Source organism: Vicia villosa, linkage group LG7 (assembly GCF_029867415.1).
Source record: "Vicia villosa cultivar HV-30 ecotype Madison, WI linkage group LG7, Vvil1.0, whole genome shotgun sequence".
NCBI classification, from domain to species: Eukaryota; Viridiplantae; Streptophyta; class Magnoliopsida; order Fabales; family Fabaceae; genus Vicia; species Vicia villosa.
Window position 1 is genome coordinate 3,855,236 of NC_081186.1, and position 13,144 is coordinate 3,868,379.

Consider the following 13,144-nt stretch of genomic DNA (forward strand, 5'->3'; position numbering starts at 1 on the left):
TAGATATTAAAAATACAAAAACCCTTTAAAGGTTTATAATATTAGGGTTCGCCCAATCCCATTGGCCATTTGGCCAAAATATTAGGATTCAATTTATTATTCGTTTCGACTAAATTTATTGGTCGCGATGGTTAATAATCGATTAATTTAATTAATCAAATCCTATCAATTAAAATAAACATTATTTTGCTAAATGGTTTTAACCATCTTATTGGTTATGATGATTAGCATACCTTATCAATTTGTTATTATTTGTAATCGTATTAATCGGTTATGAGAGGTAACAGTATAAAAATACAAATTCATAAAATAATAAAATACGTTAATTCATTATTAGTGATAATCGAATCAATCGATTTGAATTGGTAATGGTGCAAAATCCCAATCTTTTAACTATGGTGATCAAACCTATCGATCATTGCGGTTAATTGCGCCAAATCAGGGTTGTACGCCCAAATCCTAAAACATTCAAAATACACTAAACCACGATACTATAGTGTTTCAACACTGCGATGTTCACAACTACGATAAGGTAACTCAAAATACCTTCGAACATTCGCATTTCATAACAACTTCAAAACAAATTCAAATACATTCAATTCAACTCTAAGGCGTACAACCCTCTCCCGAACTACGTTGACTCTGATCCTCCATAAGGAGGTACGTAGGCACTTGGCAACAAGGCGAGTCCCCCTCCCTAAAATCTCAATTTTTCCCCTATTCAATGCCTTAGCTATAAACCTTGCCATAAACCTTTATCTTTGAAATGTTAGCCTTTAGGAAAGGGTTGAGGGTGCCTAACACCTTCCCTCGACCTGAATATAGTATCTTACCCTGATCTCTATACTGCGTAGGGTTTCCTATTCGCCCTTCAGAATAGGTGGCGACTCTCTAAGCTATAAATTTTTAGGCAGGTTGCTACACTAATCATGCAAAAGGGTTAGCATAAATAATTTTTAAGAATCCTATTTTTAGTTCTGTTTAATAGAAATTCCTTTATGGTCTAGCTATGTGTGCCAGACGTCTAGGACTACTGTGGCATGGCATATCAACAACATTATTTCCTTTGTTTGTATTGTTGTCATTATTTTTGTTTTGATTATTGTTGTTGTCTATATCAACCATGATTTCTTTCTTTGAAATAAAATACTTTTTTTAGGTCTTGTAACTTTTACTTTTTCTTTTTACTGTTTTTTTTGCGTGTGGTTTGTGCAATTTCAGGATCAAACTGATGTTTTTTTTGCAGGAACTGTACCTCACATAAACAAGTAATAATAGAATTAGCTAACACGATTAGTAAGTTAGTGAGTATAAACAAAATATGCACAAATGTCAACTGATATAAACAGAATACTTAAAATGATAAAAAAACTATTGCATAACGTCAATCCCAGGCAACACCGTCTTTTTGTCGCGGCTCGTGTGCAAGTGTTAAATATCGTCTCCATAGAACCTAATATTGTTACAAAGTGTAGCAACCTGCCCTACAAATAAAGACTTAGAGTCGCCACCTATTCTGAAGGGCGAATAGGAAACCCTACGCAGTTTAGAGATCGGGGTAAGTTATTATAATCAGGTCGAGGGAAGGTGTTAGGCACCCTCAACCCTTTCCTAAGGTTTGCACTATAAGGTAACGGTTTATGGCTAAAATAATAGGGTTTAATAGCTAAGGAAATGAATAGGACGAAAATTGAGATTTGAACTGAATTGAGATTTTAGGGGGGGAGACTCGCTTTGTTACCAAGTGCCTACGTATCTCCTTAGGGAGAATCAGAGTCAACGTAGTTCGGGCACAGGGTTGTACGCCTTAGAATTTGAATTTGATATGGTTTTAAGGCTTTTTGAATGGCCTATCGTAGTTTTAGAAGTTGTGATTTGAAAGGCTTTTTGAATTGCCTGATTGAAATGGATGAAAATCCGTAGTGTCGTGGTTTAGTGTGTTTTAGGTTTGGGCGTACAACCCTGATTTTATATGTCACCGTTAGATGCGATGATCAATAGATTTGATCAATATAGCTAACGGATTAATGGGGCATTGCTGGTTACTCAGATCGATAGATTCGATCGTCGCGGGCAGCAAATTAAATGTATTTTAAATTATATATTTTTTTATCTCTCGTCTAATGCGACTAATAGCTTTAGTCGGGTCGAGGAGAGAATTAATTAGAATTAATATGTTTGCTCGAATGGTAATGGGATTGGACAAACCCTAATTTCTTAATAGATTTTTCTAAGGTTTTTGTGATTTAATATTAATTAAAATTTATTAAATCAATTAAGTCAAATAATCGACATAATCGGGGATGATCCTAAATTAATTATTAGTCTAATCCTATTTTAATTTCTAATCCTAAGTAAATTAGCTAAACCTAAATTAAATTAATTAAACCTAAATACAATTAACCAAATCTAATCCTAATAATTAAATAAAACAAAATAATATATAAAAACCTGGCAGTGATCCTATGCGTATGGCCTTTGAAAGTCTATGGTGTGCCTTCAGCACCTGTACGTTAGATCTGGATCATTGGAGATCCGAGGGCTGAGAATTGATGGTGTATTGTAGTCTCCTCCTCTGTGTACGCGCTGGAATATGGAAGAAATAATAACCCAAAATAACAATATGGACCCAGGGATCGAACCCTGGTCCTTATGGTGACATGAACATCTTCCTTACCAGCCAGGTTGCGTGTGTCAATTGTTATAATACCCTACGCAAGTAATTATGTACAAATAAAAGATTCTGAATGGATAACCAAACCCAAGTCAAACCTGGGACCCACAGCAGTATGCGTCAGCCAATGAGGAGGAGAGAGGGAAGGTTGAAAAGCTGACCAGCGAACTGGAACGTCACATGCGTGAGAGAGAAAAACAAGAAAATTGACCAACGAATTAAAATAAGCCACGCGTAGTCGCCCACCCCCAGTCTACTATTCATCATCATCCTCACCGCTTCCTGCGGATTTTCCCATGGATTGTGCTGCGACTTTTGCTGCGGAAAAACCTTCGAGAGTGAAAACCTGCAACAACAACGTTATTCCAGAAAACCAAATGCCCAGATCACCTTAAAATTAGCCCCTGATCACGATGGTGGCGTTAGATTAGCCTTAAAGTCCCTACAAATAACGATACGAATAGACACAAACCTTGTGCCCTAACAATGGCACCTTTTCGTTCTAACGTGTAAACTTGAGACTAATGATTCAAAACGATTCTAAATATCATCCTTAACATGTCTAACTTGAGACTAATGGTTCATAGAACAGATTTATATTGCACAAAATAAAGAGAATCAGAGATTGAACCTTTCACCAAAGGATGCAATCTTGGAAGGGCAATATGAGATGCTTTAGCTTCGTATGAATACCTGGTTCGGCTCTTTAGAATTCCAGAAGAACATGTGGACGTCTGAAACGTGTTAAAACATGCTGAATCTGTCCATGGCTTGTGCTCCCATTCTTTCTAATTTTCTCCACTTGAGAAACCCTAGTCTTTGGCTAGTTTTTCATCCCCCCTTGGTTGCAGCCTCTTTTAAGAATATATATGAGCATATTAGGTCATGTTTTATGGGCTCGGATCCTTGATCATAAGGAAGTTTGATCATTGTTTGAAAATATATAAAAACTTCCTATTTTTACCTCAAATCTCCTACCAATCAAATATTTCGAAACTATTAGCCTTTAATGAGTATTTTGAACCTTAAGGATGCTGAATAACAAACCTTGCACTTAGTGATTTAATTTTGTATTTTATTTTAATTAAAATTGAACTTAATTGGATTAATTCAAGAATAATTAGAATAAATAAAGGAATGGCACGCCATTGGGCTTTAGAGACTCTTGGATGTTTTAGAAATAGGTTTGAATCAAAGAAATATAGGCCTATGAGTCAAACATACAATTTCCATCACCTAGGGTTTCAAGCTTTTCTCCCAGATTAGCCAACTTCTATCAAACATATATCTCTCAATTTTATCATATGGAAGAGTTATAGGACTTTTTGGAAAGCTTGAAGAGTCCTCTAATTACTCCTTTTGGTTTCATCTCAATTGAAGCTTCCATGCTCAAGTTATGAGCTTTGACCCAAAAGGTGTTTTTGTTGACTTTTTGGAGGACCTGTAATCTCTTGTACCATATCTCCCAAATGATGCATTTCTGGACTTGGCTTGTGAGAGACAAAGTTGTAGAGAATCAAATTTCCTTCAAAATTGGCTTTGGTTGGGAAATTTTTGATGCTCTATGTGAAAGTTATGACCAGTCAAAGTTGAGTTGACTTTTCCTATAAAACCCTAATTTGAACTTTTGAAATTTGTTCATTTCTGAGTTTTTATTAATGGATCATGATCAGTCTTTGATCAAATGATGGATATAACTTCACATACTTGATGTTGACCAAAAATCTTGAAGTTTGACTGTATTTTGACTATAGTTGACTTTTAGGTCAACATAGTCGATTATTGGTCATCTGAGCCATTGAGTGAGCAATCCTTGGAATAGGAGCTTAACTCTTGACATGGAGGTGCCTTGAGACATATGAGAGACCTTGAGATCCATTTGAGGCCTTGAATATTCACAATCCTTTGATAAAATGAAAACCCTAGTTTTGGAGATCTTTGATTAGGAGAGAGAGACTTGAATAAGCCTTTGAACCTTGAGCCATTGAGGATGCATAGAGGAGGGGAAATTTTGGGGTCTGACAGCTGCCCCTGTTCAATCTTCTTAAACCTGAAAAGTCAGATAGGCACGTCTGCCTATCGTGATCTAAAGGTAGAAGATGATTGAACACTGAGAATGCCATGAAATTTGCATTTGTTAGGAAGAAGTTCCGTGGGAGATGGGCTTAAAGATGCCACCCTAGGTAAATACCATTTTTCAGAATGTGAAGCAGACGCTTTCGAAAGGAACCACTTGCCTTGATTGTAGTACGGCCTGAAAAGGCAACCTTATTTTTATGCGATGTTATGATGCATGTAATGTATGATGCAGTGAGCTTTCTCAAAATAAATGAGAGCAATGTATGTATATGCACTATGTATGAGTGAAGTACGTTAGTTGAATGACGCATGATTGTTAGTTATGTTAGTTGAAGTATGTTAGTAACTTTGAAGAAGAAAAATAAAACCTTTGTTTGTTATTGATGCTGTTTTGGAGAAGATCACTGCCGAGGGACTAACGTGATAAACCCAATTGAGGAACCCTTTGCCAATGTTGTTGTAAAACCCTTTGTAAAACCCCTTTGTTTTTTTTTTTGAAGTAGATCATTGCCGAGGGACTAACGTGATAAACCCCATTGAAGAAACCCTTTGTGAACCCCTTTGTAAAACCCTGTTGTAAAACCCTTTTGTAAAACCATGTTGTAAAACCCTTTGTGAACCCCTTTGTAGTCTTGAAGAGTATCACTGCCGAGGGACTAACGCGATAAACCCCATTGAAGAACCTTTCGTAAACCCTTTGATCACTGCCGAGGGACTAACGTGATGGGTAAACGTAACTATCAATAGCGATGACTCGCAGTTTGTGAACCCCACTTACTATAGTTCTAGTAAGTTTCTGTAGTTTGTGAATTCCACTTACTATAGTTCTAGTAAGTTTCCGTAGTTTGTGAACCCCAAAAGGATCACTTGCTATAGCTCTAGCAAGCTCACCTGCACCGATAGGATTACTTGTCATAGCTCTGACAAGCTCACCTGTACCGTTTGGATCATCTGCCCTTGTTCAGACAGATTTCACCTGCACCATTTGGATCATTTGCCCTGGTTCGGACAAATTTCACCTGCACCATTTGGATCACTTGCCCTGGTTCGGACAAATTTCACCTACACCATTTGGATCGTTTGCCTTGGTTCGGACAAATTTCACCTACACCATTTGGATCATTTGCCCAGGTTCGGACAAATTTCACCTACACCATTTGGATCATTTGCCCTGGTTCAGACAAATTTCACCTACACCATTTGGATCATTTGCCCTGGTTCATACAAATTTCACCTGCACCATTAGGATCACTTGCCCTGGTTCGGACAAATTCACCTGCACCATTAGGATCACTTGCCCTGGTTCGGACAAATTTCACCTGCACCACAGGAATTACCTGCCACGGTTCTAACAAGCATACCTGCATAAGAAGAGATCATTTGCTATAGTTCTAGCAAACTTACCTGTATCAAAGGAATTTCCTGCCATGGTTCTGACAAGCGTACCTGCATGGAAAAGATTCACCTGTTTGGAGACTCACGACTCGAGGGTCGGAGAAAATAGCATGTCAAATATTCATGACTCGAGGGTCGGAAAGGAAATGATATGTTTAGAAACTCACGACACGTGGGTCGGAAAACACCTGTCACAACACGAGAGTTGGAAATTCACGACTCGAGGGTCGGAAAACACCTGTCACAACACGAGGGTTGGAAACTCACGACACGTGGGTCGGAAAATACACCTATCACAACACGAGGGTTGGAAACTAGGCTTTCGTAGTATTTGAATGCACTAGATGATATGCATATGCTAATGCGTATGTATGCTGATGCTGATGTCAATCCCAAGATTTTATCTCCTTATTGAACCCGTTGAACTTGTTTACTCCATGCTTGCACCTATACCATGCCTATGCTTATGCTGGCTTTGTAATGTATATGGATAATGCTTATGCGAGTGGAACGAAGTAATGTCTTCTATAAGACTACCTGGAAAGGTTTCTGGAATGGATATGAATATTTGTCCTAAAGAAGACTACCTGAAGAGGTTCCTAGAAAGGATAAAATTTGTCTTAAAGAAGACTACCTGGAAAGGTTCTTAGAATGGATAGAAATTTGTCTTAAAGAAGACCACCTGAAAATGTCTTACAAAGACTACCTAAAAAGGTTCTTGGAGAGGACAGTGAATGTCTGAGAAAAGACCACCTAGGAAGGTTCGTAGAATGTCTTAAAGAAGACCACCTAAGGAGGTTCCTGAAAAGGATGACAAATTGTCTTAAAGAAGACTACTTAGAAAAAGAATGTCCTGAAGAAGACTACCTAAAAAGGTTATTGGAAATGACGATGATTGTCTTAGAGAAGACTGTCTAGAAAGGTTCTCAGAAAGAGAATGTCTTGAAGAAGACTACCTGAAGAGGTTCTTAGAAAGGATCGTAGGATTTGTCTTAAAGAAGATTACCTGAAAAGGTATGGTGTAATGTATCAACCAATGTATGTATTGCATGATTTATATGTGTTTGTATGATGCTCCAATGATAGGTTGTTGATAACCAAAGCGTATATAGCTTGTTAATGTTAGATGGTTGTTGGATGCTAGCGCGATTTCCCAATACCTGTTTTTTGAACTTTGAAGATCGTAGTTAGGAGAAGGATTTGTTTGATGTTGTAAAGTGTGAGAACGCCTTTTCCTTTTGTGCGCCATGCCCCGGTTTTCCCCTTTGAATTACTCCACGCCTTTAACCTTTTGAGGTTCTCCACGCCTTTAACCTTTTGGGTTGTTTACCTTATGGATTTGATATCCAATGCCCCAATGTTTAGTGGAAAAGATGCCTATGATCTCCAAGCCATGAAGGAAGTGCCCCGAGAAATAACTTTGTCATATGCCTCGATGTTTAGATTGAAGGGTATGCCCTTGATCTCCAGGATATGGAGGGTTATCTATAGCGTTCTATCCTTTTGAGTTTGAATTCTTCCCATGTTTTTGTTTACGGTGATTTCCGGTAAACAACCGCTAGTCTTCCAAACTATAATAAATATGATTTGGTTACTCGCAGGATCGACTAGATTGATCCTAGGACATAGTCAAAAAGGTTGTTATTCATGATAGTTCGAATTATGTCTATGATTGATGTGTCTCGAAATAAGAAATACTTAAACAAAGAAATAAAGATTAGCAATCACCTTGTTATACACGTAAATATAACACCAGTGAAAAGTGAGTTAAAGATAAAATATAAGACAAAACTGTAAGAGTGCAAGAATCTTAAAGTCCAGAAAAGTTAAATACTTCGAAGATAACTGACATGAAAATAAAGAGTGCAGGAATGTAAATGACAGAAAATAAATGAAACGCAGTAATATCGAAAGATACTTGAATAAAGGAAAATACACATGTATTTAAAATGGTGTTGGTGTCATACGTACATTTCTCAGCGAACTCTTTCTCTTAACACTTGATACTTGAGCAATATGTGAGTGATTTGTACAAAATGAACACACGGAATCCTAATACTAAGACCCTTATTTATACTAGTTTCGACCCTAGCGGTCCTACACTAATCTAATGCCACGTTGCCCGCAGAAAATCCAGGGACGCCATCTGTCTTCGTGCGGTTACATAAACTACTTCGAAATTCAAATCATCCCGCCTGAATCCTCTTTCGACGCGTGGCAACATAATCTGAGTCGAGAATGCCACGAAACCACGCTAAGCTTCAGTACTTCGCATATTTCGCAAAAACGTCTAAGTCCCAAAGACCATTCTTCTCGAATTTAGCTTCGGCGCTCACTATCTTTGTTCCAACTTAAACATCATTCTCGAAGCATAGCCATCAGTAGCCATTTTCTATCTTCAAAGATGATCATCAGTAACCATCTTCCTTTGAATTCCAAATCTCCGAAGGACATTCTTCTCAAACGAAATCTTCAGCTAACAAATTGCCCCCTATAAATGCCTGTTTCGAAAAACAAGAGAAATAGGCGTTTCTTGTTGTAATAAGATTTCGTTTTAGAGTTCCGAGACTATTGATTGACGTCATAATCATTTATGACTCTGTTTCCAAAACGTCTTGTCATTTTCAAAGATGTCTACTCATAACTTACATTCCCACGTTCTGGTCTTACTTCATGATCATTACTCCTATATACTAAGAGTAAAGCTAATAACTATTCTACCGCCATTGGATTAAATCAACGTCTGCCGCGTGTCTCTTGGCTTTTACCCAAAAGATTTGAAAGGGTTTCCGTTAAACCTTTAAATACCTGAACTCATACCCTCATATAACTTTCACCTCTATTTCCTCATTCTTTGCACAGAAAAGAACGTCTCTGGTTACATTCAAACCCATTTCCCAAATCAAACTTACTCATGGCGTCTTCCTCAAACGTTCTTCAACCCGTTTTGAAACTTCAGAAATCTACATAGATGGGGGATCAAGAGTACATACCAAACCCAAATACTGCAGAAGTGCGCGCCATTTATGCTTCTCAGGTAATCATTCCCTTTGAACTTTCTGGAAAAACTCATGCCTTCATGGGTCCTTTACCAGGAGAAACTAACTCCTCTTTGAATAAATTCTTTCCTGCTTATTATAAAACTAGGCCTTTAGTTAGTAAGAACAAAATAGATGAAGATGGCCGTCCAATCTTAGCAGATCCTAGTAGTGCAGAAGATACTTCGACTGTAAACCCTTCAGCTTTAGAAAAAATTAGGTTAAACTATGTAACCAATTTTGTGAAAGTTTTTAGGTCAATTCCTTTAGCAAAAGACCCTGAATTGTACTACGCCTGGCTAGCAAGAGTAGAGAAACACAAGGCTTCTTTCTGGAAACAATTGGGCATTTACGATTTAATCCAACTGTCCAAGACTGGTTTAGAATACAACCAAACCACGCTAAGCTTCAGTACTTCGCATATTTCGCAAAAACGTCTAAGTCCCAAAGACCATTCTTCTCGAATTTAGCTTCGGCGCTCACTATCTTTGTTCCAACTTAAACATCCTTCTCGAAGCATGGCCATCAGTAGCCATTTTCTATCTTCAAAGATGATCATCAGTAACCATCTTCCTTTGAATTCCAAATCTCCGAAGGACATTCTTCTCAAACGAAATCTTCAGCTAACAGTTTGACATGCCTCTGATTGTGATTGCTTCGAGGTGTGCCCCAAGTTGATTGAACTTTTAGGATTAATGCCCCCAATTAATAGGATTTTCGCTTGTATGCCCCTGTAACCCTTGAAATTTTGCCCCTGTTTAGGAGAACCCCCTAGATGTGGTTCCCCCCATTCTAGAGTCTTTATTAGAAAGGATCACCTTTGATTAACCCATTTCGAGATCTCCTTGATGCTAAGTGTATACTCGCAGATGACGTTGTACCATTTGAGAAGTAACTCCAATGCAATGTGTATGCAAGTTATGAGATCGAAGTCCGTTATGAATTAGGACTGGATGATTTAGAAATGAATGCTTGAAGAAGCGCAGTGGTTAGAAATAGTTTTAACAAACATAGGAGTCAGTATAACAAAATCCTGCTTAGTATGCTTTCGTGGTTAACCTTGGCTCAATTAGGACTTTTAACTGTTGTAACTTGGCTTGGTTCATGTTTTAAGGAACAATGGATATAAGGCTCAAAATTTTATTTATCCCACCCCTTTCTCCTTGATGTTCTCCAGATCCTGAAAATTCGCTTAATCCAATGGATGTGCTTTGTTTGCAAGAGAATCACTTCGGTTTTGATGTTGAGCAGAAGCCTTAGTAGAGATCCAAGCATTGATGAAAATGTTGTAAAGATCCAAGCATTAACGGGAAGCTCCGATGTTTTAGCAGTCACAGGATTATCCTTTGCTGTTTTTTGCCTTTGTTTTTATCCATTATTTTTGCATGAGCCAATTCTTTTGAATTTGACCCTTAGGGATGCCCTAATTTTTGCCTAAGTCATTTTTGTTTTCTTTTATGGAATTTTCCATTTCGACTTAGCGGGCGCTTTTCTCCTTTTTCTTTTGAATGCTCCTTGGATTTTGAATATTGTGACTGCTATGTTGATTTGCAAGCTTCGACTTTGATACTTCCCCGATCTTGAATGATATATTGAGGAAGGAGATGTTGTGAATGTTACCTCCATTGATTCCTCAATCTTGAATGAACGCGAGGAAGATGTGCTTGAACCTTGCTTGGATTGACTGATTCTCTTGACAGCCAAAATACACCATTGAATTAATTGAAGTCTACCCTGCCCCTGGTTGAAATCAAGGTTTATTTGAAAAGTAGAAACAAAACTCCAACTCCTGGCTCGAGGGGGTGACGAGGGATTAACATCCTTATATCTCCACTGTTTGGGAATTGAAGCAATGCCTGTACATCCTCGGATCGGTCTTACCTTGAAAGCATATGTTTAGCTGGACTTAGTTATTTGTATTCGTCATTCTCCCTTAAGTTCGTTAATAACCCTAAATTTGAAATCGAAATTCGTAGTAGTGAGCGAATGTATTGACTCCAAAACCTACATGGTCACCCCATTAGAATTGCTAATCCGAAGGTACAACTTTTTATCTTGAGTAACACTTAGCGATCGTAGGGGTTGAAATTATGAGCATGATAAACACCTATTGATCCTAGGGACAACCTCCTTTGTAGATCCATTGACCTTGTTTTACTCCTTAGTTGATGAGGTTGTATAAGTGAAGGGTAACCTCGAGTCCTCCTTGGACATGTCAAACCTGTTGGGAGTAAATTGTTAGCGGTGGGTTTTTTTCGTATCGGAACTTCATGAGTTTCCTTTGACTGAACCTCTTTTGCTTTTCCTAAGGATAGTGTCACACCATTTGCAACCTTCAACGCTTTTTAATTGACGAAGAAAATCTAGGACCCTTTTGCCCCTTGCTGTGGGGTTAACATATGTCGCCTTCCCTCCATCGTAGTTATGCATCTCCGTTCAGGATATTGCTCCAGTTGGACTAATCCTTGCTCCCCAGGTTATCGTATAGCGTCCTTGTAAGTTTGATATGTTCTAAGATGAACCACTTTATGACTAGATACATCTTGAGTGTATCTATGAGGGAACTTCTTTGTTGAACTAATCCTTGCTCGATGACAACCTTTATTGTATTTACAAACCCGTTACGGAAAGGCATGAACATGCGGCTGGCATGATGAAAGGCATCCTCTTTTCCTTAGTAAGCCTAATATCACTCTCAATAATTTATCCTCCTTTCTCCATGGTCTATGATCCTTTTTCTTTGTGAGTCTCGGGAAATCGGCTAGCGCAGTAGGTGTGGATGCGGGCGAAGATGCGAATGTAAATGTATGAATGCATGAAAATGCAAATGCATGCGTATGCGAAAGACTCCTCGTATCATAACTCCTTGTACGCAACGCAGACGGGTGACATGTAATCCTAGGGATAGCCTTAGAGGCGACATTAGACCCTATTGAAATTCTTGCGAGATAGATGTTACGACACGCTAATGGAAATCCCTTAGATTAGGGAATATGCAGAAGGTAGCGGCTGGTGACCGTTCAAGACAGTCACCAAGTCTCATGGCCCTCGAGAGGCCAATCGACGTGTACCAATGAAGTTGTCCTTGGTGGGAAGGTTCTCTGTGTGGAACATAACTTATCTAAGGACGATATCGGATGAAGTGAAATCCCTACGGGCTAGGGATAAAATATGTACAGATGGAAATCCCAAAACCCTACAAGTTAGAGGGTGTGCAGGAATAAGCACGGAGTGACCGTTCAAGACAGTCACCAGATCTCATGGCCATCGAGAGGCCAATCGACATGCTTTAATGAGGGTGTCCTTCAGTGGAAGGACGCGTCGTTGTAAAAACACATGGACGTAAAAGAAAATCCCTACAGGCTAGGGAGTACGCAGGAGCAAGCACGGGGTGACCGTTCAAGACAATCACTATATCTCATGGCCATCGAGAGGCCAATCGACGTATGCTAACGAAGATGTCCTCCGTACGAAGGATGCGATTTTAGAAATAGAGTCCCTATGGGCTAGGGACTGCCTAGATGTAAGCACGAGGTGACCGTTCAAGACAGTCACTAGATCGCATGGCCATCGAGAGGCCAATTGACGTGCGTAAACGAAGATGTCCTTCGTGGGAAGGACACATGGTCGTAAGAGTATAAAGATATAAAAGGAAAGTCCCTACAGGCTAGGGAGTGCGTAGATGCAAGCGTGGAGTGACCGTTCATGACAGTCACTAGGTCTCATGGCCATCGAGAGGCCAATCAACGTGCATAAATGGAGGTGTCCTTCGTGGGAAGGACATGGTCTTAGAAATAGAGTCCCTGTAGGCCAGGGAACGCGTAGGAATACCTGCAAAAATTAGAATGCAAGGCATTCGCAGTACATAAATTGCACATATATAATAAGCACGTAAGCACATAAGCCCTAGGTTCATAGGTTCGACGTAACGGCTTAGGGTGCCTACCCTTCCCATTGG